At 48.6% G+C, this 27061-nt stretch overlaps 1 long non-coding RNA gene and 1 pseudogene across 1 annotated transcript in view; one reads left to right on the forward strand and one right to left on the reverse strand.

The window, feature by feature from the left end:
- Positions 1 to 27061, reverse strand: part of LOC146860573 (uncharacterized) — a 527912-nt gene that overhangs the window by 416300 nt on the left and 84551 nt on the right. The window lies entirely within an intron of this gene.
- LOC146860574 (18S ribosomal RNA) lies at positions 24162 to 25928 on the forward strand (annotated as a pseudogene).

Consider the following 27061-nt stretch of genomic DNA (forward strand, 5'->3'; position numbering starts at 1 on the left):
TTGGGGGTCCATAGTTGTTGTCACTGATGCTGAATCTCCACATAGGAGTGTGAGCTTTCAACTGGACACCTTTGAAGCATTCATGACCAATGTTGTGGCCTCAGACATGATGTGCATGAGTGTGAGATATGCATAGTGAAATGACGGTTGAACATGGTACAGTCAGCTCATTCCAGGACCACGGAGCAGTGTGCCTACTACAGTCCCCTGAGACACCCTGGCCTCCTAATCATGTGTGTCATCCAACACTGTGCACTTTCTCTGTGTGTTCTGCATAGGTCTGCCTCTGCGGCACTGTTCCCTGGTCTAGTTTGTATTTTGCTAATGTGTGCTACCTGTGTCCACTGGACAGGGATACACCATTTTGCTTGTGCATACTCACACTGGGCAGTGCCTGTGTGGCTATTCACAACAATCTGTTGATGGTTGTTTGTCACAAATATGTGTTTGCAGCCCCACAAGGTGATGTTGTGTAAATTAAGCTATTTTTGAAGCACAGTTGTTGTAACCCAGAATAAGAGGTGTCAGTTCTTGATCTGTATCGATCACATTGACTCAGGTATTGGGAGGGGGGTGCGGGAGAGGGATACATGTGCAACCCTGATTTTTCATTGCCAGGTCTGACTTGTGTGTGAGAATTGCCTGTACAAAAATACACTGTGCAGTGTCCCTGTGATGGTGGCCAGTGCTCAATGTTCATGCTTTGCAGCCTGTATCATTATTTTACCAACATGAATCCTGATCATACATTTTTTGCACCTGTGTGTGGTTCTGATGCTACGCATTTTGGACTTTGTGTGATGACATCTGTGTGTACATTCTGGCTTGCCATGAGGGTGTCCCAACTGTACAGCTAGGCTTTTTTTCTACCCAATTGCAGGCCCATTAGCTAATGCATTGTCCTGGGTGTGGACATGTGTGCCACTCCAGATGACAGGCAGTAGGTCATATGTGTAGCCAACTGTGTAATCAGGTGACGGATGGCCTGGTGACAACTGACATAATTAAAGTTGTTACTCTTTCAAAATTGTACCTTGGCACTCACAGCACTTGTCAACATTTGCTCATGTTTTAACCCCTTCAATGCTCATGACGGAGCGGCTCCGTCATGAGCATCGGTTGGGCTGTGCTCATGACGGAACCGCTCCGTCATGAGCACAGCCCCCGGGGGAAGCGCTGGCGCTCCCCCCCTGGGGCATCGATCGTGCCCCCACAGAGGGGGATGGCAGCGGAAGAGTTTCCGCTGCCACCCCCGAGCCCCCTCACGCTTCCCCATGACGTCAGCGCGCACAGCGCGCGCCGATGTCATCAGGAAGCGCTGGGACGCCTGGAAGCCATTTGCTTCCAGGCGTCCAGGCAAGGAGCAGGTAAGTTTTGTGCTCCGGTGGGGCCACGGGGGGGATTTTCTAAGTATTGAGGCATCGGGGGAGAGGAAAGAGTATTTCCTCTCCCCTGATGTCTCAATACAGGGCATTCCTGCAGCACGATCGCGCACAGCGTCGCGATCGTGCTGCAGGAATGCCACCACTAGGCACCAGGGATGCTTTGATGATGAAAAGGAAGCGACCCCTTGGGTAAGGGTCGCTTCCTGGGGCCCCATAATTCTTGCAAGACTTTTCTGCCCCCTCTGGGGGCAGATCGGTTTATTTTTTCGCCGTTTCTGCTCCCAGGGGGGGGCAGAAAAGCCCACTAGACACCAGGGATATTATTATTATTGTAGGAAGCGACCCCTTGGGGAAGGGTCGCTTCCTTGGGCCCCTAAATTTATTTGAAGACTTTTCTGCCCCCTCTGGGGGCAGATCGGTTTTATTTTTTTGCCGTTTCTGCTCTCAGGGGGGGCAGAAAAGCCCACTAGACACCAGGGATCTAATTATTATTGTAGGAAGTGACCCCTTGGGCAAGGGTCGCTTCCTAGGCCCCCTAATTATTTTGAAGACTTTTCTGCCCCCTCTGGGGGCAGATCGGTTTTTTTTTTTCGCTGTTTCTGCTCCCAGGGGGGACAGAAAAGCCCACTAGACACCAGGGATCTGATTATCATTGTAGGAAGCGACCCCTTGGGCAAGGGTCGCTTCCTGGGCCCCCTAATTTATTTGAAGACTTTTCTGCCCCCTCTGGGCAGAAAAGTCTTATTTTTTCGCCGTTTCTGCTCCCAGGGGGGGGAAGAAAAGCCCACTAGACACCAGGGATCTGATTATTATTATAGGAAGTGACCTCTTGGGCAAGGGTCGCTTCCTGGGCCCCCAATTTTTTTTGAAGACTTTTCTGCCCCCTCTGGGGGCAGATCAGTTTTATTTTTTCGCCGTTTCTGCTCCCAGGGGGGGCAGAAAAGCCCACTAGACACCAGGGATCTGTTTGTTATTGTAGGAAGCGACCCCTTGGGCAAGGGTCGCTTCCTGTGCCCCCAATTTATTTTGAAGACTTTTCTGCCCCCTCTGGGGGCAGATCGGTTTAATTTTTTTGCCGTTTCTGCTCCCACCAGGGAATTAGTTTAAATAAAAATAGAAGTGACCCCTCGCTTCCAGGGTGCAATTTTTTATAATATGTATTTGGCTCACCCGTCCCGGGACTGAGTAGCCTTTCTTATCCTGCTGTTTTCTGCCCCACCTGGCACACAACCCGATTGACCATTTGGGTAGTGACATAGCATGTTAAATGTTTATTGTTATATTTTTTGTGAATTGCAATTGTAATGTTTTTTATTTTTTACTTTTTTGTTCTAGGTGAAGGCTTTTGCTCTTTTCAGTTTGCCGTTTTGTTCTGCTGTTTGATTTGTTTGGTAAGAGACTTTTTTTTGTACAATGTAAATGTGTTTGATTTCTCTGCCTGTTTTGTTTTTTTGCAAATGGTGTAATAATAGCAGTATGTTTGGTTTTTGAGTGTCAAAAACTTTTTGCATTGGTGCTCGATGTGTATTTTGTTGTCTTGTGAGTAATTTGTTTTTTTTTTCTTCTTTCTAGTTGGATATCGTTGGTTTTTGCTGTGTCACTGCAGAGTTGGTTTCTGGTGAGTGCAGCTGTCTCTTGTAATTGAATTGTATAGTTTTTGAGTACATTGATCTTTGTGATAAAGGTACACATTTCTTTACTTACTTGGTTTGCACATTGTTGGTTGTTGTTGACTTGTTTGTGCAGTCTTCAATCTTAGTAAGTATAATGGCTAGCTGCAGGATTACTGCTCAGCAGGTTGTTGGTTTGCTGTTTGAGTCTTCCTCTGACCATGGTTCGGAGACTGACTCTGCATCTGAGGGAGAGGAGGCAGGGGACGATTCTGGCAGTGAGTTGTCTCTCCGTATGGAGTCATCGGATGATGAAGATACTCTTAGTGCGGATGAAGTGCCTGTGTTAGAGGAGGAGACTGATGTGCCGATAGTGCGGCAAGAGGCATCTGGGCTGCAGGCTGGGGCTGCAAGGCTTCCCTTTGAAAGTGATGACCTCTGGGTTGCCCCTGGCATGGTGCAGCCGGCATTGCCAGAGTTTACTGGTGTTCCAGGGTCTAGAGTGAATACTGAAAACTTTTTACCGGTCAATTTTTTCAGTTGTTTATGGACGATGTGTTTTTTGCAGAGATTGTTGAGCAGACTAATTTGTATGCCGAACAGTTTTTGAGGGACAACAGTGCCAGTTTTAAGCCACACTCTAGAGCTACCCGGTGGACTCCCAAAAATGTTGAAGAGATGAAGAAGTTCTTGGGTTTAACTTTTTTGATGGGCTTGTTAAGGAAGCCATCAATGTCTTCATATTGGTCTAGCAGTCCCTTGATGGCAACGTCTATTTTTCCGGCAGTCATGAGTCGTGACAGGTATTTGCTTCTGCTTCGAATGATGCATTTTGTTGATAATGGTTTAGCGTTGCCACGAGATCACCCTGTCTGTGACCGTCTTTTTAAGATTAGGCCTGTCCTTGATCACTTTGTTGATCGTTTTTCTGAGATTTATGCCCCTGGGAAAGAAATTGCAGTGGATGAGTCTTTGGTGTTGTTCAAGGGCCGCTTGGTTTTTAGGCAATACATTACTAGTAAGAGGGCACGCTATGGAATAAAGCTGTATATGCTGTGTGACAGTAGGACTGGATATGTCTCTAATTTCAGGGTGTACACCGGTAAGGAATCTAGGATTAACCTCCCTGGTTGTCCGTCCACTTTTGGAGTGACTGAGAAAATTGTTTGGGAACTTGGTAGAGGATTTTTTAACAAAGGCCACCATTTATATGTAGATAACTTCTACACTGGTGTGCAGTTGTTCAGGGAATTGGCCAAAGTGGACACTGTTGCTTGTGGCACAATCCGCTCTAACCGTAAAGGTTTCCCGAAAGAACTTGTTTGTCAAAAGCTTGTGCGGGGACAGTGCAGTGCGTTGCCAGGAGCTTCTTGCTGTGAAGTTTTCAGACAGGAGAGATGTCTACATGCTGACTACCATCCATGATGAAAGCACTGCACCTGTGACTGTTTGGGGTCAGGTCGCTGAAGCGCGCAAACCTGTGTGCATTTTAGACTATAATAGGCACATGGGTGGTGTTGACAGAGTAGATCAGGGGTTGGAACCTTACACTGCTCTTCGTAAGGCTTACAATTGGTACAAGAAGTTGGCTATCCATCTTTTCCACTTGGCAATGTTTAATGCTTTTGTTGTGTTCCAGGATTCTTGCTCTGAGTCAAAGATGACTTTTGCTAAGTTTCAGGAGTCTGTAATAGGCAGCCTTGTTGTAGTGGAACAGGCAAGTGTTCCTAGAGTTGGAGTGGTGGAGGATGTTGCTAGATTGAAAGATCGCCACTTTCCAGATCACATTCCTCCCACACCCGCAAAAGATTTTCCCAGTAGGAGATGTAGAGTCTGTTGGCGAAGAGGTTCGCGGAAGGAGAGTCGTATGTACTGCCCCGACTGTCCTTCTCATCCTGCACTGTGTGTCCCTGCTTGTTTTAGAGCGTACCACATGCGAAAGAATTTTTGGGAGTATTCATGAGTGGTAAAGTGAACTCCCTGGTCTGTATTCTTTGGATAATTTGATTCTGTTTCAAGGTTGGTGTTAATGCAATGTATTTAGTTGCTGATTTTCTGTTAGAAGATTTGTATCTATTTGCGATTTGTTTGTGTTGTTATTTTTTTAAAAACAAATCCTAAATGTGATGGCGGTGTGTGTAGACTTGCGCTTGGCTGGTGGTGTGCGTGGAATGGTGCTTGGCTGGCGGTGTGCGGGGACTGGCGGTGTGCATGGACTGGCGGTGTGCGTGGACTGGTGTGTGGCTGGTGGTGTGTGTGGACTGGAGCTTGGCTGGCGGTGTGCATGGAATGGTGCTTGGCTGGCGGTGTGCGTGGACTGGTACTTGGCTGGCGGTGTGCGTGGTCTGGTGGTGTGTGTGGACTGGTGCTTGGCTGGTGGTGTCCGTGGACTGGAGCTTTGCTGGTGGTGTGCGTGGAATGGTGCTTGGCTGGTGGTGTGCATGGAATGGTGCTTGGCTGGCGGTGTGCGTGGACTGATACTTGGCTGGCGGTGTGCGTGGACTGGTGGTGTGTGCGGACTGGTGCTTGGCTGGTGGTGTCCGTGGACTGGAGCTTGGCTGGCGGTATGCGTGGATTGGTGATTGGCTGCCGGTGTGCCTGGACTGGCGATTGGCTGGCGGTGTGCCTGGACTGGCGCTTGGCTAGCGGTGTGCATGGACTGGTGTTTGGCTAGCGGTGTGCCTGGACTGGCGCTCTGCTAGCGGTGTGTGTGGACTGGTGCTTGGCTGGCTGTGTGTGAGTAGTGACTTTCTGCTGGTCACTACACACACTGCTAGCTGAGTGCCACTCCACGCAATCCATCAGCCTGTGTAGTTGCTGTGTCTGGATTGTGGGCGGGTGAAAGTGATGGGCCCTTGAATGGCGCTGTGTGCTGGTGTGAGTTTTGTTATGTGATGGGTCCGCAGCTGGCGGTGTGAATGGTTTTGTATGTCTCACACGTATGAAAGGTGTATGAATGGCCTGTAAAGAGGTTGGTGCCTTGTCGTGGCTTTACAGCTCACGAGCTGTGAGTCAATGGTTCAGTTTCTCGCCCTTTCAATTATTACCAGTGCATTTCATTTCTGTGAAATCATTTGCTAATACAATTGTATCTACTGAACCATCACTCACCCTCGTGCCAAATCCAACCAGTATGTGCGTGTGCTTGCAGATTAGATGGCTGTGCAGTAATATTTGTCTTTCTGAAGCAGGGTGTACCTTGTCCCTTTTTGGTGAATTTTTTAATGTGTTGCTTTTGTGCCTGGTGGTGCGAATGGTCTTGTTTGTATCACATATGAAAGGTGTGTGAATGGCCTGTAAAGTGGTTGGTGCCTTGACGTGGCTTTACAGCTCACGAGCTGCGAGTCATTGGTTTGGTTTTTTGTGAATTTAATTATTGACAGTGCATTTCATTTTTGTGAAATCTCTTGTTAATAAAATTTAATACACTGAACCATGACTCGCCCTCGTGCCAAATCCAACCAGTATGTGTGTGTGTTTGAGGAATAGATGGTTGTGGAGGAATCTTTGTCTTTAGTTTCTCTGCCAAGGTACACTTTCCATGCAAGAATAACCCACCAACTGTAGATATTGTCGAAAACCCATGGGAGTTCATAGTGATGTCTCTCTTGTGAATTCAAAAAGATTTTTTATCCCCAATGTCCTGCCAACCTCAAAATGTCTGCCACATTTTCTTTGCAATATTATTACAAAATTCTCACGCTGTAGGAACATTAGTTAATCTGGTTTTGCAAGGGGGGTTACTTTGATTTTTTGGCCCGGTGCTCAGCGGCCATCTAGGGAAACCTACCAAACCCATGCATTTCTGAAAACTAGGCACCCGGCGGCTTCCAGGGAGGTATGGCTTGTGTGGATCCCCCAACGTTTCCTTACCCAGAATCCCCTGCAAACCTCAATTTTTGCTGAAAAAATCACTTTTTTCACACATTTTGGGGTGGGAAAGTTGTGGCATCACCGGGCTCACACAAATTTACCACCACCCAGCGTTCCCCCAGGTCTCCCGGTAAAAATGGTGCCTCACTTGTGTGGGAGGCCCAAGTACCCGCGGCAGGCAAGGGCCCAAAACGTAGTGAGGCGACATCAAAATGGCCTATCGCAAAACCACCTGGTTTTGCAAGGGGGGTCTCTTTGGTTTTTGACCCGGTGCTCGGCGGCCATCTAGGGAAACCTACCAAACCCACGCATTTCTGAAAACTAGACACCCGGCGGCTTCCAGGGAGGTATGGCTTGCGTGGATCCCCCAACGTTTCCTTACCCAGAATGCCCTGCAAACCTCAATTTTTGCTGAAAAAAATCACTTTTTTCACACATTTTGGGGTGGGAAAGTTGTGGCATCACCGGGCTCACACAAATTTACCACCACCCAGCGTTCCCCCAGGTCTCCCAGTAAAAATGGTGCCTCACTTGTGTGGGAGGCCCAAGTACCCGCGGCAGGCAAGGGCCCAAAACGTAGTGAGGCGACATCAAAATGGCCTATCGCAAAACCACCTGGTTTTGCAAGGGGGGTCTCTTTGGTTTTTGACCCGGTGCTCGGCGGCCATCTAGGGAAACCTACCAAACCCATGCATTTCTGAAAACTAGACACCCGGCGGCTTCCAGGGAGGTATGGCTTGCGTGGATCCCCCAACGTTTCCTTACCCAGAATCCCCTGCAAACCTCAATTTTTGCTGAAAAAATCACTTTTTTTCACACATTTTGGGGTGGGAAAGTTGTGGCATCACCGGGCTCACACAAATTTACCACCACCCAGCGTTCCTCCAGGTCTGCCGGTAAAAATGGTGCCTCACGTGTGTGGGAGGCCCAAGAACCCGCGGCAGGCAAGGGCCCAAAACGTAGTGAGGCGACATCAAAATGGCCTATCGCAAAACCACCTGGTTTTGCAAGGGGGGTCTCTTTGGTTTTTGACCCGGTGCTCGGCGGCCATCTAGGGAAACCTACCAAACCCACGCACTTCTGAAAACTAGACACCCGGCGGCTTCCAGGGAGGTATGGCTTGCGTGGATCCCCCAACATTTCCTTACCCAGAATCCCCTGCAAAGGAAACGTTGGGGGATCCACGCAAGCCATACCTCCCTGGAAGCCGCCGGGTGTCTAGTTTTCAGAAATGCGTGGGTTTGGTAGGTTTCCCTAGATGGCCGCCGAGCACCGAGTCAAAAACCAAAGAGACCCCCCTTGCAAAACCAGGTGGTTTTGCGATAGGCCATTTTGATGTCGCCTCACTACGTTTTGGGCCCTTGCCTGCCGCGGGTACTTGGGCCTCCCACACACGTGAGGCACCATTTTTACCGGGAGACCTGGGGGAACGCTGGGTGGTGGTAAATTTGTGTGAGCCCGGTGATGCCACAACTTTCCTACCCCAAAATGTGTGAAAAAAAGTGATTTTTTCAGCAAAAATTGAGGTTTGCAGGGGATTCTGCGTAAGGAAACGTTGGGGGATCCACGCAAGCCATACCTCCCTGGAAGCCACCGGGTGTCTAGTTTTCAGAAATGCATGGGTTTAGTAGGTTTCCCTAGATGGCCGCCGAGCACCGGGTCAAAAACCAAAGTGACCCCCCTTGCAAAACCGGGTGGTTTTGCGATAGGCCATTTTGATGTCGCCTCACTACGTTTTGGGCCCTTGCCTGCCGCGGGTACTTGGGCCTCCCACACAAGTGAGGCACCATTTTTACCGGGAGACCTGGGGGAATGCTGGGTGGTGGTAAATTTGGACGAGCCCGGTGATGCCAGAACTTTCCCACCCCAAAATGTGTGAAAAAAGTGATTTTTTCAGCAAAAATTGAGGTTTGCAGTGGATTCTGGGTAAGGAAACGTTGGGGGATCCACGCAAGCCATACCTCCCTGGAAGCCGCCGGGTGTCTAGTTTTCAGAAATGCATGGGTTTTGTAGGTTTCCCTAGATGGCCGCCGAGCACCGGGTCAAAAACCAAAGAGACCCCCCTTGCAAAACCAGGTGGTTTTGCGATAGGCCATTTTGATGTCGCCTCACTACGTTTTGGGCCCTTGCCTGCCGCGGGTACTTGGGCCTCCCACACACGTGAGGCACCATTTTTACCGGGAGACCTGGGGGAACGCTGGGTGGTGGTAAATTTGTGTGAGCCCAGTGATGCCACAACTTTCCCACCCCAAAATGTGTGAAAAAAGTGATTTTTTCAGCAAAAATTGAGGTTTGCAGGGGATTCTGGGTAAGGAAACGTTGGGGGATCCACGCAAGCCATACCTCCCTGGAAGCCGCCGGGTGTCTAGTTTTCAGAAATGCGTGGGTTTGGTAGGTTTCCCTAGATGGCCGCCGAGCACCGGGTCAAAAACCAAAGAGACCCCCCTTGCAAAACCAGGTGGTTTTGCGATAGGCCATTTTGATGTCGCCTCACTACGTTTTGGGCCCTTGCCTGCCGCGGGTACTTGGGCCTCCCACACAAGTGAGGCACCATTGTTACCGGGAGACCTGGGGGAACGCTGGGTGGTGGTAAATTTGGACGAGCCCGGTGATGCCACAACTTTCCCACCCCAAAATGTGTGAAAAAAGTGATTTTTTCAGCAAAAATTGAGGTTTGCAGGGGATTCTGGGTAACGAAACAATGGGGGATCCACGCAAGCCATACCTCCCTGGAAGCCGCCGGGTGTCTAATTTTCAGAAATGCGTGGGTTTGGTAGGTTTCCCTAGATGGCCGCCGAGCACCGGGTCAAAAACCAAAGAGACCCCCCTTGCAAAACCAGGTGGTTTTGCGATAGGCCATTTTGATGTCGCCTCACTACGTTTTGGGCCCTTGCCTGCCGCGGGTACTTGGGCCTCCCACACAATTGAGGCACCATTTTTACCGGGAGACCTGGGGGAACGCTGGGTGGTGGTAAATTTGTGTGAGCCCGGTGATGCCACAACTTTCCCACCCCAAAATGTGTGAAAAAAGTGATTTTTTCAGCAAAAGTTGAGGTTTGCAGGGGATTCTGGGTAAGGAAACGTTGGGGGATCCACGCAAGCCATACCTCCCTGGAAGCCGCCGAGTATCTAGTTTTCAGAAATGCATGGGTTTGGTAGGTTTCCCTAGATGGCCGCCGAGCACCGGGTCAAAAACCAAAGAGACCCCCCTTGCAAAACCAGGTGGTTTTGCGATAGGCCATTTTGATGTCGCCTCACTACGTTTTGGGCCCTTGCCTGCCGCGGGTACTTGGGCCTCCAACACAAGTGAGGCACCATTTTTACCGGGAGACCTGGGGGAACGCTGGGTGGTGGTAAATTTGTGTGAGCCCGGTGATGCCACAACTTTCCTACCCCAAAATGTGTGAAAAAAGTGATTTTTTTCAGCTAAAATTGAGGTTTGCAGGGGATTCTGGGTAAGGAAACGTTGGGGGATCCACGCAAGCCATACCTCCCTGGAAGCCGCCGGGTGTCTAGTTTTCAGAAATGCGTGGGTTTGGTAGGTTTCCCTAGATGGCCGCCGAGCACCGGGTCAAAAACCAAAGTGACCCCCCTTGCAAAACCAGGTGGTTTTGCGATAGGCCATTTTGATGTCGCCTCACTACGTTTTGGGCCCTTGCCTGCCGCGGGTACTTGGGCCTCCCACACAAGTGAGGCACCATTTTTACCGGGAGACCTGGGGGAACGCTGGGTGGTGGTAAATTTGTGTGAGCCCGGTGATGCCACAACTTTCCCACCCCAAAATGCGTGAAAAAAGTGATTTTTTCAGCAAAAATTGAGGTTTGCAGGGGATTCTGGGTAAGGAAACGTTGGGGGATCCACGCAAGCCATACCTCCCTGGAATCCACCGGGTGTCTAGTTTTCAGAAATGCGTGGGTTTGGTAGGTTTCCCTAGGTGCCGGCAGAGCTAGGGTTCAAAAACTACAGCTAGTCACTTTGCCAAAAAAGGGTCCTTTTTCACTGCAAAATTGAGGTGTGACCACGTTGCGTTTTGCGCCGTTTCCTGTCGCGGGCACTAGGCTGACCCGCACAAGTGAGGTACCATTTTTCTCGTAGGACTTTGGGGAATGCGGGGTGGGTGGAAATTTGTGGATCCACGCAGATTCCAGATCTTTCCATCCCAGAAATGTGGGGAAAATGTGTTTTTTTTGTCATTTTTTTATGTTTGCAAGGGATTCTGGGTAACAGACCATGGTGGGAGGCAGTCAAGTCACCCCATCCTGGATTCCCCTGGGTGTCTAGTTTTCAAAAATGTATAGGTTTGCTAGGTTTCCCTAGGTGCCGGCAGAGCTAGGGTTAAAAAACTACAGCTAGTCACTTTGCCAAAAAAGGGTCATTTTTCACTGCAAAATTGAGGTGTGACCACGTTGCGTTTTGCGCCATTTCCTGTCGCGGGCACTAGGCCGACCCGCACAAGTGAGGTACCATTTTTCTTGTAGGACTTTGGGGAACGCGGGGTGGGTGGAAATTTGTGGATCCACGCAGATTCCAGAACTTTCCATCCCAGAAATGTGGGGAAAATGTGTTTTTTTGGTCATTTTTTTACGTTTGCAAGGGATTCTGGGTAACAGACCATGGTGGGAGGCAGTCAAGTCACCTCATCCTGGATTCCCCTGGGTGTCTAGCTTTCAAAAATGTATAGGTTTGCTAGGTTTCCCTAGGTGCCGGCAGGGCTAGGGTTAAAAAACTATAGCTAGTCACTTTGCCAAAAAGGGGTCATTTTTCACTGCAAAATTGAGGTGTGACCACGTTGCGTTTTGCACTGTTTCCTGTCGCGGGCACTAGGCCGACCCACACAAGTGAGGTACCATTTTTCTCGTAGGACTTTGGGGAACGCGGGGTGGGTGGAAATTTGTGGATCCACGCAGATTCCAGAACTTTCCATCACAGAAATGTGGGGAAAATGTGTTTTTTTTGTCATTTTTTTACGTTTGCAAGGGATTCTGGGTAACAGACCATGGTGGGAGGCAGTCAAGTCACCCCATCCTGGATTCCCCTGGGTGTCTAGTTTTCAAACATGTATAGGTTTGCTAGGTTTACCTAGGTGCCGGCAGGGCTAGGGTTAAAAAACTACAGCTAGACTCTTCGCAAAAAAAGTGTAAATTTTCAGTGTGAAAATGTGGTGCGTTCACCTTAGGTTTTGAGCCACTTCCTGTCGTGGGCACTATGCCTACCCACACAAGTGAGGTACCATTTTTATCGGGAAACTTAGGGTAGTTCAGATTTGTAAAGCAACTGTTATTACCTATTGATTTTTGATGCATTTCTCCCTTCCAAATGAAAGACATTGTGTAAAAAAAAAGTCATTTTGAAAAATGACCAATAATTGTCATGCAAGTATGAGTATTCCCAATTTCGAAAATGTGCAAATATGCACTGTTTCTAAACTCTGTAATTTGTTCCCATTTCAGAAATACATAGGTGTCTTTCATACCGATTTTTCCATGTATACATTTTCCCACAATAATTGCTATGTACCCGGAACAAAAAAAAAAACATTACAAAATGCTGCTCAGTTTTTTACTCTGGGTTCGTTGGGCTCTTGGTGAACCTACAAGTCCTATATATCCCCACAACCAGGAAGGTCCACCGGATGTAACGGTACATTGCTTTCAAAGAGATGTCATAATTAGAAGAAGTTACAGGTGAAAACGTTGACTCAAAAGGCTGCTTTTTTCAACAAATTTTTAATTTTTCCTATATTTAACTGTTAGTTTCTATAAAGAAACCTTGATGGATCTACACAAATGACCCCTTGTTGAATTCAGAATTGTGTCTACTTTTCAAAAATGTATAGCTTTCCAGGATCCATTATTGCCTTTCTACCCATTTCTAACATTATCTGGAAGGAGGTTGAAAGCACAAAAAATAGCAAAAATAGGGTATGTCCCAGAAAAATGTGAAAACTGTGTAAAAAATGTTGGATTTCTGACAAAAATCTGTCATTCCCTAAAAGCTGGAGGAATGGTGATTTTAGCCCCACAAATCCTTTTTTGATATCATTTGCAGAGAAAAACCCAGACGCTTTCATTTGCAGCCACTTTTCCCCATTTTTCACAAAAAAAACAAAATTTTGCTGTATTTTGACTAATTTCTGGGAACCCTATAGGAGAATCCACAAACCCTGGGTACCTTTAGAATCCCCATGATGTTGGAAGAAAAGGACGCAAATTTGGCGTGGATACCTAATGTGGTCAAAAAGTTACAGGGGCCTAAGCGCGCACTACCCCAAACAGCCCAAAAAAGGCTTAGCACAGGAGGGGAAAAGGCCTAGCAGCGAAGGGGTTAAATGTGGAAATTGGATGATTTGTGTTAAGTACACTGATGTGCCTGCATGAAAAAAGTCTACCAAGGAAGCGCACACCAAACGACATTTCAACTTTCATGGAACACACTGGCACCTATTCAAAGAAGCCAATGTTCAAATTAAATGGTGTTGCAGATTCTCCATATACATGTTCCCACAGTGGTCTTGATTTTGTGAGACTCCTTTGTTGTTGGTGATACAAACTAACGAGTCTCAAGACATCAAGACCTCCGTGGGCCCATGTATATGTACTTTCTGCAACACCATTTATTTCTAACAGTGGCTTCTCCGAAAAGGTGCCAGCTTCTTCAATGACAGTGTACATGTACTTTTGTGTGCACTGCCTTGTGCGACATATTGCATGCAGCCACATGAGTGTTCTTTTCACGAAATGGCCAATTGGCACATTCCAAACATGTAGATTGTGTAAAGTATTGTGAGTTCCAAGGTACCAACATTTGTTAGTTTTGTGTTCCAAAGGACTTACAGGTCTCTGAGAGTGGTGACACCTTGAGTATTGAGGTGTGTTAGTTTACCTTGAGTGCATCCCTACAGTTTCTTTCAGGCTAAACAAGAGGTGTCATGACTTCATTGTATTGCTGTGCTCACCAGTTCACAGACACTAGATTCTCAGTGTATTTCTCATTCCAGTTGTGGCCTTTTGTGTATGTATTTTCCTGGTGTCAAAGTGGCATGGTGGGTCTAACAACTGGGCAGTACAGGGCTTACATACGTGCGGAGTAGGCTAGCTGTTACTCATGATGCATTGCCTGATATGCACTGTGACCAATTGTTCTTGTGCTCATGTGTCAGATGTATACAGGTGACTGATGCATTTTGGTTTCTTCTCCTTGCCCACAGCATCATCATCCGCAAGCGAGGGAGACACCTGAGGAGGGACCCAGCGACAGTGCCACCAGTGCTGTGGAGTCAGCAGGAGCACCGTACCCACGCATCCATGCGTGGGTACGGTCCGTACCCGAGTTGTCATGGTGCCGTAGGGGTATGTGTGGTACGCACCGTACCCACGCATTCATGCGTGGGTATGGTCTGTACCCGAGTTGTAATGGTGCCGTAGGGGTACGCGTGGTACGCACCGTACCCACGCATTCATGTGTGAGTACGGTCCGTACCTGAGTTGTAATGGTGCCGTAGGGGTACGCGTGGTACGCACCGTACCCACGCATTCATGCGTGGGTACGGTCCGTACCTGAGTTGTAATGGTGCTGTAGGGGTATGTGTGGTACGCACCGTACCCAGGGTACGGTCCGTACCTGAGTTGTCATGGTACCGTAGGGGTACATGTGGTATGCACCGTACCCACGCATTCATGCGTGGGTACGGTCCGTACCTGAGTTGTCATGGTGCCGTAGGGGTACGTGTGGTACGCACCGTACCCCCACATTCATGCATGGGTACGGTCCGTACCTGAGTTGTCATGGTGCCGTAGGGGTACGTGTGGTACGCACCGTACCCACGCATTCATGCTTGGGTACGGTCCGTACCTGAGTTGGCATGGTGCCGTTGGGGTACGTGTGGTACGCACCGTACCCACGCATTCATGCGTGTGTACGGTCCGTACCTGAGTTGTCATGGTGCTGTAGGGATACGTGTGGTACGCACCGTACCCATGCATTCATGCGTGGGTGCGGTCCATGCCACTGTTGTAATGGTGCCGTAGGGGTACGTGTGGTACGCACCGTACACGTCCACTTCCGTTGTTGCGGTACGCAGGGGTTGCTGGACACGCCCCCCAAAGTGACCAGACCCTGGTGGTAATGTATGGCCTCCATATTATAGGTTTGGGTTTGGGTTTGGTTATGGGGTATGTTTCATGCCCCTCACCCCCCCCCCGGCCCCTGGGTGTTGTTCTCACCTTCTGCGGCGTGTGCGTCGGGTGCAGTGCACCAGGTCATAGGCCAAGAGGACCGGGATGACACGTACGAAGGGGTTCATGGCGTGTACGTTGCGTACCTGGGCTCCGTTGCGTGGCGGTTTGCGTCGAACTCTGCTTTTCCGGCTGTGTTTGACTCCTGTAGAAAAAAAGCCGTACGGAGTAACGTAGGGACGAATCGTACTTGCTGGGCCGGAAACCACTGCCTGAATACGTCCGGACGTCGCGTACAAGCTGTTCCGGATCAAAATCGTAGGTATTTTTTCCACGTATGGTCTTTTGTACGATTCGTACGGAAATAGGCTTTCTGTACGAATCGTACTTCCTAGGTTGTAGGGACAGTTTACCGGGTGCGAGTCGTACGGAGAAAACGCTCTGTACGACGAATCGTAGGGCCTTTTTACAGGATCGGAATCTGCCCCTATATGTCTTATTTTTTGTGTGTATTTGTTGTAACATTAAAAAAAACGATATTTTTAACAACAATATTTTTAACAAGGATATCTTTAACAGGGATATTTTTTTTCTCGATATTTTTGTACTTACCTTTATGTAGATAGGACTTCGATATTCTGGACATCGATATTTTGGTGTCGATATTTTTGTACCTCGATATTCTGACTGTCGATATTCTGTCAGTGATCCATTTTGTATGAGAGTGGTATACCATTCTTATGCTTAGGTTTTAAATTTTTTCCGAGACTACAGTCTAACCGACAACAACAACAAAATACCAGATCAACCAACTCAATTAACAGGTATGCGAATTGGAATAAGAGAGGATGTTTGAGTGTTTTTGTGGGTTTATGAAGGGGTATGTGTGTGTCTCTGTGGGTGTGTGAGTGTTTGTCTGGGTCTGAGAGTAGGTGTGTGAGTAGTCCTTTCATCATGTGTTGTCCTGGAATTGTAGAGTGTGAGTTTGTTGCTTTGCTGCATGGTTGAGTTGCCTTTAAAAACTCCATTCTGAGCTTTACACTTCTGTTTTACTATGTACTAGTTACCCTTTAGGTAGGGTGTGGGTAAGTCATAGGGCAGGGTACTATGTGTTTACAGGGTAAGACATGCACTTTAAAGTCTCAGTGAGATACATGTGTACTTTGAGACCCCTAGGCATAGTTAATTATGTAGTATTTCATCCATACTGCAAGTTATATGCTTATTTAGAAAAGCAGAGATACTCACCTAACCTATGAGCGAGAGACAGAGGCATGTAGATATTCAGTGATGTGCTCATATAGCACTTATGTATGTAGCAGTAACAGAGGCATCTGCAAACACATCCAGTGTACCACCCATACTGTAACTCTCATACATATTTAAAAAAGCAGAGTCACAAACTGCTGGTCAGTCAGACAGAGACACGTAGCCATTCAGTCACATGCCCATACAGCACTTATGTATCCAGCAGTAACATAGTCAGTTGCACACACAATTATAAACCCCAACACTCAGTAATAGAGCTAGTAAGTAATATATACAGTCAGTTACATACACACATAAAAACCCATAGAGAAACTAAGACAGCTAGTCATATAGCTGCATTGTTACTTACAAATGTAGTAACACACCCAGGTAGGGACCGATACGCTTATTTAGATTTGTACATAAGTACTGGCACTCCTGGTCAGCCATCTAGACAAGTAGCCATTTAAACATGCATTGAGCCTGCTACTGCAGGGGTTATGTATGCAGTATTAATGCCAGGTTGACTTGGCATTGATAACTAATTACCAAGCCTTAAACTTTCTTTCTAGTAGACATGTCACCCCTAAGGTAAAGTGTAGGTAGGCCAGAGGCCAGGGTGCTATGTCTTTAGGAGGTAAGACATGGATTTTGAGGTTTCAGTGAGTCATATGCACACTTTCAGACTCAAATACTTTGTTAAACATCTAGGGGCATATGTACAAGCCCCTATTGCCACCAAAACATCACTATTACCGATATTGTGGTGGCGATAGGGGCTGCGCCGTATGTACAAGGCAGCGTTCATAAACAAACCTTTTTAAAAAAAAAAACATTTTGTCACTTTCATATGTACTGCATGATGCAGCACACATGAAAGTGACAGAATGGCATTTTAGGATAGTTTATCTGCAGTAAAGGCCACCGTCCTACACATAAACAATCCTTCCCTGCACGCCGACACCCTTGCACTATGTATGGTGCAAGGGTGCATGCATTGGCGCTAAGTTGCTAAACTTAGCACCATCGCAGGGGGAAATGCAAGGCTGCACCACATTCTTGTAAATATGGTGCAGCCTTGTGTTTCAGAAGTGGCGGAGAGAGGTGTTAAGCCAGGAAGGCTAACACCTCTCTACGCCACTTCATTGTACACATGGCCCCTAGTGTCCCATCCTTACTGCAACTTACATACATATTTACAAAAGTATAGAGACACTCACCCAGAAGTCAGACAGAGGCACTTAAACATTCAGTCATATTCCCATAGAGCAGTAATGTATCCAGCAGTGATAGAGCCATTTAAACACACAATTATAAATCCCAATACTCACTAATAAAACCAGCATGTAATCCATACAGCCAGTTACATACACATATAGAGAGCCATAGAGGTACTAACACTGCTAGTCATATAGCACCATAGTCACTTACACATCCAGTTACACATTCAGAGAAAGACCAATACAGTTATTTAGATATGCATTGGAGTTCTGATACTCCTATTCACCTATGCAGACAAGTAGCCCTTTAAAGATGTTTTGGCCTGCTACTGCATAGTCTATGTATGCAATTTTACTGCAAGGTTGAATAGGCATTCAAAATCCCTTGTTAAGCCATAAGGTCCCCTTTTGTACATATAAGACACCCCTTAAGTAGTCCATAGGTAGACATACACTGATGCATACACTGGCACACCCAGAAATACTCTAATGCATACAGTAGCACTCCTAGGCTCACACTGATGCATACACTAATACACTGAAGCACACACTCGTGGGTACACTAAGACATTCAGTACAAACTAATGTATACAGTAAGACATGCAGGAAGACACTTATGAATACCCTAACACACTCAGGCAGACACTGATGCATACACTAAGACACACAGGCACACACTCATACATACACTAATACACTCAGGTACATACCCTGGAACACACTTATGCATACACTAACACACCCAGGTACACTTTGATGCCTATAGTGACACAACCACACAAACACTAATACATACACTGACACACCCAGGCACACACTTACGCACACATAACACACTAAGCCACACACTAACACATACAATAAGATGCCCTGGCATGCACTAATACATACACTGACATGCCCAAACAAACACTCATGTATAAACTAACACACCCTGGCACACACTTATGCACATACTAAAACAGCCAGACACTCACTGACGTATACACTGATAAACCCAGTCACACACCTAAGCATACAATGAGACACCCAGGTAAACTCTGATCCATATAGTGACACAGCTACACATACACTAATGCATACACTGAAATATCTAGGCAAACACTGATGCACACACTAACACACCTACTCACACACTGACTCATACAATAAGGCACTCAGGCAAACACTGATCCATACACTAGCACACCCAGGCAGACAGTGATACATATGCTGACACACCCATGTACATTCTGATGAATAGAGTAGCACACCCATGCAGACACTGATATACACACATGCACACCCAAGCAGACAGTGACTGATACACTAACATATGCAGGTACATATTCATGCACACATTAGCACACCAAAATACACACTTATTGCTAAACTGTCATGGTCATAGGCTGGAGGCTCTATGGATGTTACCACTATTATGCCACCATGTTGTGATGACCATCAGTGGTGTGCCAAGAGATTGTGCAGCAGGACATTACGCGGTAAAATACACATTGACACTACACCACAACTAAGTACTGGTGGCGTTGCCCTCTGATACTCTCTTGGTACTGAATATTGTATTTCTGTGTAGTTTTATACATGCTTCTTTGTTGCTACGTTTTTTCTTTTATGTTTCCTTTTTGTGCTTTCTTGCTGTGCCTTTTCTTTTATCATTAGGAATGTTGCAGAGCTTGGTTTGCAACTCTAACACTCTTACAGGCCTGTTAAATATGGTCTTGAACTCCGAAACTACATCTCTCAACCGCATGTGCTTGACGGTCATGTTGAGAGGGACTCGGGTAAAAGACGAGCCCCGCCCGTTACCATGCTCTCGCTATTCATTTGCCGGCTTGAGGAGAAGACGTGCTCTGGACTTAGTCTTCTGCATCTGTGAAGGGCACAGCCCCCGAAGTTTCCAGGCATCCAACAGACAGCGTAAAGCAGATAATCCTGACAGTTGAATTGAAAGCCATGCTCTGCATTCCCCTTCAGCTCAGTGTCACATTTATGAGATCGGACTGATCTTAGGGGTAAGAGCGCATCGCGCAAGCCATAGAACGAATGCTCAAGAGCATAATTTTTGGACCCTTAAAAAACTTTGCACAAAGTTGCATGGCAGGTCCCACAGTTGGGGAACACCTAGGACCCGAGAATCTGCATAAATAACCAGTTTATGCGTTGTTTTGCAGATTTCTCCAACAAGACCCATCCAAAAATTCTAAAATGGTGGAGTCTGATAGGTGTCAAAGTATAATGTACCCTTCCATCACCCATTAGTAAGTCTGCATAACAGCGTTCAGGTGAATACATCTTGTCATACAAATTGGGCGGGTTGGTTATGTGGAGGACTCAGGAAGGAGTAGTCTTCTCTTACAGGTCTCCCTTCCCGCTGTTCCTTCCCCAACACCCCTTGCCCCACCTGCCCAGTTCAACAGTCTGCACCATGGCAGCATTTAGACTTGGCGGTGCCTTGTGAAGGGTTCTTCTATAATGGGTAGGGGCATAAGGTGGAGTTTGCTGGGACAGCATCTGCTGTTTTGCTGGCATATGGGGCACTCACTATAGTATTTTTTTACCTGTTGGGGAATCCAAAAGTCACCATCAGCCTTAGTCATGCAGATTGTGACTCTCATCCCCTTTCTATCAGACGTAATATTATAAACCAGGTTTAACATCACCTGGAATTAAGGTCCGTATGCTGGCGGTTGCAACGTCCAGATCACCTGTCTTTAATGTGAGCAAGATGAGTTGGATAGTGATCTCGGGACCTTTATTAACAGCCTCCTGGTCGGTACATAAATCAACAGTGCTCCCCATTATGCACACTCCCACACTGCGACCCAGCCTACTTCCCTTCCAACCCCTCCCCAACCATACTACCCCTCACGCTGGCCCTCGCCCACTATGCCACAACTCTCCTGAGTTGCGGCAGCTCACCAGCATCCTCCAGCAGCATCCACCACTCCTCACTCTAGGAGTCATGGGTCTTGTCTAAGCCGGTGGCATCTTTCAACACGTCGGCTGCACTGGATACCTCCTTGCTTTGTTGCTCCTTGGTTTCTTGATCTTCTCTGATGCTTCCCATCTTGCTCTCTGCCTTTCCTGTGAAGTTGTGCTTTTCTCTGCCTCCTCCTTCTTGGGGTTGGTCCTGGCTAGTGGTAACTCTGCCTCTCTGCCCAAAGACATGGTGGTCCTTTGTTAGTGTTGTTTGCTTTTTCCCCATACTAATCCTTTTTCCATTTCCACTATAGGTGTTCCGGTGGTTTCTGGCGTCAGTAGTGTGGACTCGGGGCCAAGCCCAAGGTAAGTAGGGGGTTCGGGTCTATTTCTTTACACGGACTCACTCACCCATATAGACACTCATGCCCCGACTAACTCACCCCGTAGTCACTCATACATCAACTCTGTCACCCACAAAATCACTAATAGACCTAGTCTATCTCCCTTGTAACCAAGGGCACACCCAATCACTTACCCACCCAAAACATAATTTATACACCCACTCAGTCACCTATACAGCTCTTAACACAGCCAGTCAGTCACCCAAACAGAACATAACACACATATTCAGTCTCTCATATAGGCATTTACACAATCACTCCTTCACCCATATATGGACTTACACACCCACTGACTCACCCATACAGACACTCACACACCCACTTACTTCCCATGCAGTCACTCATACTTCCACTCAGTCACCCATACAATCACCAACACACAAAGTCACTCTCCCATGTAACCACTGACACAGATAATCCCTCATTCATATAGTTACAAACACATCTATTCACTCACCCAACTAGTAACACTTATACCGTTAGTCACATATACAGTGACTAACACAGACAGTCACTCACACACACCCAGTCTCTCATACAGTCACTGACACAGTCACTCACTCACCCATACAGGCACTCACACACACACTGACTCACCCATACAGAAACTCACACACCCATTCACTCTCCCATGTAATCACTGACACACACAGTCACTCACCCATATAGCTATTAACACACCCACTCACTCATTCATACAGCCACTCATATACCCACTCACTCACCCATATAGTTACTGGCACAGCCAGTCACTCACCTATACAGTTACTAACATATCCAGTTAGTCACCCATACATCTACTGACAGACAGTCACTGATACACTCACCAATATATCCACTCACACACCCTTACAGTCACCCATACACCCACTCACTCACCCATACACCACTCATATACCCTCTCATTCACCGTTTACAGACACTCACACACCCACATACTCACCGATAAAGCCAATCACACACCCTTTCATGCATCCATACACCCACTCACAGCATCAGTTACTCACCCATAGAGGCACTCATGCACTCACTCGCTTACCCATGAAGGCACTAACACACCCCCTCAATCACCAATACTACCACTCATAGAGATAGTCACTCATCCATACAGCACTCACACATCCACTCATTCACCCATATAGCCACTCATACACCCCCTCACTCACCAATACAGTTACTGACAGCCAGTCACTCACCAATACAGCTACTAACAGAGCCAGTCTGTCACCCATACAGCTACTGACATACACATTCAGTCTCTCATATAGTCACCGATACACTAACTCACCTATACAGCCACTCACACACCCAGTTACTCACCCATACAGCCACTCATGTACCCACTCACTTACCCATACAGGCCCAGGTAGGCCTCTCCTATGTGGCTGGGTTCGGGGGCTCTGTCCGGGCTCTGGGCCCCGTGATGGGCGCACCCACTCTGGGCTCTATCCTCCAGCATGCTGCATGGAAATGGGCCTGGGACATGGAACCATCGGGCCCAGAGATGCTTGAGAGGCGTCCCCTGTTTAGCCTGGTCCATAAGCTCTGACCAGGGCCCCGGTCGGCCCTGGTGTGTGGGGCCTCTTCCTGGGCTCCTTCATTAGGCCTGCCGCATGGCAAAGCATCCAGGATGGGGTCCCGTGGGTCCAGGGAGTCCTCCACTCTGTGGCCGGGTGCAGGAGCTCTGACTGGCCCCGAGGGAGGCGTTCCCACCATAGGCTACGTCCTCCGGCCTGCTGCACCGCAAGTGACCAGGACTTCGGTCCATTGGGTCCAGCAGGATTCCCCTGCTTGGCTGGGTTCAGTAGCTCTGACCATGGCCCCGGCAGCCTTCAGGCCCACTGTGTGACATAGCACCCGGGGTGGCGTCTAGCAGGCCCAGATAGAACTCCACTGTGCAGCCAGGTCCATGAGCTCTGACTGAGCCCCAGGGCAGGCGCTCCTGCTGTTCCCCAGGATGGGTGCTACCACCCTAGGCTACGTCCTCCAGTCTGTCGCATCACCAAGGGACCCGGCAGGGGGTCCATCATTCCCAGAGAGGTTTCCCTTGTTTGGACTGATTCAGAAGCTCAGATCTGGCCCCGGCTCCAGGAGTTCCAACTGGGCTCCTGGGCCGGTGCTCCCATCCTGGGCTCTGTCTTCCAGCTTGCCGCACGGCCAAAGGCCCAAGATAGGGGTCCATCGGGCCTGGGGAGGCCTCCCCCACTTTGCCTCTATGTTAAGGTGTCTGTGGGCCCCAGGGTGGAGCTCCATCAGGGCCCTCCTTGCAGACCCATGCCTGAGGCCCAGCTGGGGCTCTGAGTACCCAGGCCGCAGTGTTCTTGTCCCCTCTAAAGACAAGAGAAAGACCTTTCGTTAAGGCACAGCATGACCAGATGGCCTCCCTTTAATCCAGGCCATCTGGTCACACGCCATGCTTTACAATGGGGCGACCAGGTGGCCAGGCTGCAATGGAAGTCCCGATCAGGGCTCATTTACTTCCTCGAGCCTAGGCAGGGCTCCAAGGGGTCAAGTGTGTTTGCACCAGAGGTCCCCTCTGTCACTCAGTGAACATGGATTACAAGAAAGGGGTAGCTTTTCTCCAGATTATTAGTGACAGTGTGCTCTGGACCCCCTTGAGGTCCAGCGGTTCTCAGCCTGGTGCTAACAGTGCCTGGGCTGGCCCCATTGGGGGCCCAGTGGCCCAGGTCCACATCTGCCTTCCGGTCCTGCCCGATGAGCCTTTTCTTCATATCTGCCTTCCCCAAGAGCAGCTCGGTACACAAAGCTGACATCCCTAGGTAGGGGGGCCTGCCCAGGGAGGGTCCAGCCAGCGCAGTATTTTCCGATCGATTGGGCATGCTTGGTCCGATTAGAAATGGACTGCTTGGCCAACATCAGCTGTTATTTCAAGCAAAGAGCTTGCACCCCACCAGGGACCACCTGACTCTATTGTTTGCAGAGGACCTTTTCCTACCCAGCAGAGCAAAGTCCGAGCAGTCTTGGCAGCATGCGCCTGCCCAGATGTCTGATCAGAGTAGAAGAGGTCAGGTGGCACTAAGTCCCAGGTGTTGTCTGGCAGTCTGGGCCCCCATGCCCCACATAGTTGCCCTTCTCCACCCAGAGCATTTCCGTAGCAGCTCGGAATGACCATTACGTGGGGTGTCCCAGCCGCCCAGGCTGTGCCTCGGCCCACCTCTCCCTTCTGTGGAGACGGCTGGGCCCACCAGTGCCCGTATGACTGCACCTGTCCACCCAGGTGGGTGGGCAGCCCCAGCAGGCTCCTGAGGAGTGCGAAGATCAAACTGGGATGGGCACATGGTTCCCAACCCCGTCAACCAAGTGCAGCTACCTGGTTGATCCTGCCAGTAGCATATGCTTGTCTCAAAGATTAAGCCAGGCACGTGTAAGAACACATGCCCGGTACAGTGAAACTGCAAATGACTCATTAAATCAGTTATGGTTCCTTTGATAGCTTCATCTGTTACCTTGATAACTGTGGTAATTCTAGAGCTAATACATGCTGACAAGCGCTGACCTCTGGGTATGCATGCATTTATCAGACCAAGATCAATCCAGGCTCGACTGGCCACTTTGGTAACTCTAGATAACTTGGGCTGATCACACATCTCCATGTCAGAGATGATACATTCAGATGTCTGCACTATCAACTTTCGATGGTACTTTCTTTGCCTACCATGGTGACCACGGGAAACAGGGAATCAGGGTTTGATTCCAGAGAGAGAGCCTGAGAAATGGCTACCAAATCCAAGGAAGGCAGCAGGCACTCGGGGAAGTAGTGACGAAAAATAACAATACAGGACTCTTTCGAGGCTCTGTAATTGGAATGAGTACACTTAAAATCCTTTCATAAGAATCCACCGGTGGGCAAGTCTGGTGTCAGCAGGTGTGGTAATTTTAGCTCCAATTGCATATATTAAAGTTGATGCAGTTAAAAACCTTGTGGTTGGATCTCAGGATCGAGCTGGTGGTCCCAGTAGCTGCCTCTCTGCATCCCCTTGATGCTCTTGATTCAGTGTCCTGGGGTCCAAAGCATTTGCATTGAAAAAATTAGAGTGTTCAAAGTAGGCCAATCACCTGAATACTTCAGCTAGGAATAATGTAATATGACTCCGATTTTATTTTGTTGATTTTTGTAATTGTGGCCATGCTTGAGTGGGACATCTGAGGGCATTCATATTGTGCCACTAGAGGTGAAAATCGTGGGCCAGCACAAGACGAATCGAAGCAAAAGCACTTGCCAAGAATGTTTTCATTAATCAAGAACTAAAGTTCAAGTTTTGAAGGGGTTCAAATACCGCCCTGGTTCCGACCATAAACATTGCTACTAGCGATTCAGCAGCATTATTCCTATGACCTGCCTAACAGCTTCTGGGAAACCAATGCCTTTGGGTTCAGATGGGAATACGGTTGCAAAGCAGAAACATATAAAAATGTAAACAAAGGACACCACCAGGACTGGAGCCTGTGGCTTAATTCGAATCAACACAGGACGCCTCACTCTGCCCTGACACGGAAAGGATTGACAGATTGATAGCTCTTTCTCGATTTTGTGAGTGGTGGTGCATGGCCATTCTTAATTGGAGGAGCAATTTGTCTGGTTGATTTCTAAAAAGAGCGAGGCTCCTCCATGCTAAGTAGTTATGTGAACCCCAGAAGTCGGCATTCAACTTCTTAGAGGGACAAGTGGTGTTCAGCCACACGTGATCAAGCAAAACAGGTCTGTGATGCCTTTAGATGTCCAGGGCTGCACATATGCTACACTGAATGGATCAGTGTGTGTCTACTCTTTGCAAAAAGGTGCGGGTAACTTGCTGAAGCCAGTTCATGATAGGGATTGGGGATTGGATTATTTCTCATGGACGAGAAATTCCCAGTAAGTGCAGGTCATAAGCTTGCGTTGATTAAGTCCCTGCCCTTTGTACACACCACCTATCTCTACAACCGATTAGATGGTTTAGTGAGGTCCTCAGATTGGCCCAGCCAGGGTCGACAGCCGCACTTGTGGAGTGCTGAAAAGACAATAAGACTTGAATCTAGAAGAAGTAAAAATCATAGCAAGGTTTCCATGGGCAAACCTGCCGAACGATCATTAACAGCAGACCAGCCCAAGAAAATGAGGGTGCCAGCCCGAAACACTCTGCCACCTCCCAGACCGAAACAAACACTGTAGGCATAGGGCCTGGCCCTCAGCTCACGCCCCCGGTAGAGCGGTCTGCGGCCTCTGAGGGGTTTGGGCAAGGGTTGGCGCGAGGCAGGCTTCTCCACCCAGGAGGACCCGGCCAAAGTATGTGTGAGGGATGGGGATGGCACTGGCCCTTCAGGGAGTGACAAGATTGCAAAGCCCTCCCAAGACAGAACCCATGCTCACCCAGCATGACCTCATGGGGGGACCCAGATGGCAGTGCCTCCCTGGGCTGGGACCACCCCCAAAGCCCTGCTGACCCGTTTTCCCGGCCCGAATTGGTTTCAGGCGACCAAGGCTCTTCTCATGCACCAGGGCAAGATAGATGAGAAGGAGCCAGGGCCGCGAGGGGACGCCTTGCTCCTCTTTGCGGGGGCGTGCAGGATGGGGAGCTCTTCCCTTCTGGTGCCTTTGACCTGGTCAGGGGTGGGGATCCCCTCAGCCCACCGGCAAGTCAGGGGTTCTCGATACTGCAGCGGTTGGGCCTGTTAGTGGATTTGGTGTATGTGCTTGGCTAAGGAGCCAATGTGACGAAGCTACCATCTGTGGGATTATGACTGAATGCCTCTAAATCAGAATCCCCCCTAAAACGAAACTCTACAGCAGTGCTGTGGAGCCTCAGATGGCTTTGGATTGCGGGCCTCTTGGGAAGGTGTAGAGAGCCGCTCACTTGGGGACCGGAGAGTGGACTGAAGGGGCTGCCTCTATTGCCCTTAGTGCACCCCATGTTCGTGGGGCACCTGGTGCTAAATCATTCTTAGATTACCTGATTCTGGGTTAGGGTTTTGTAAGTAGCAGAGCAGTTACCTTGCAGCGATCTGTTGAAAGTCATCCCCTGAGCCAAGCTTTGTCTGTGGGTGCCTGCCACCCCCAGGGGATCCCTCTGCTGCCAGGCTGGCGGAAGGGACGTGGAGTGGTTGATGGCCTATGGGAGGTCATCTCTACCACATGCCACCCAGAACGGGGGCCTCCCACTCCCGCTCCTGCCCTGCGCCACCAGGTGCAGGGTCAGAGGCACAATCTCTTGCAGGTCAGCAGGGTAA

This window comes from Triturus cristatus, chromosome 3_1 (genome assembly GCF_964204655.1).
Source record: "Triturus cristatus chromosome 3_1, aTriCri1.1, whole genome shotgun sequence".
NCBI classification, from domain to species: Eukaryota; Metazoa; Chordata; class Amphibia; order Caudata; family Salamandridae; genus Triturus; species Triturus cristatus.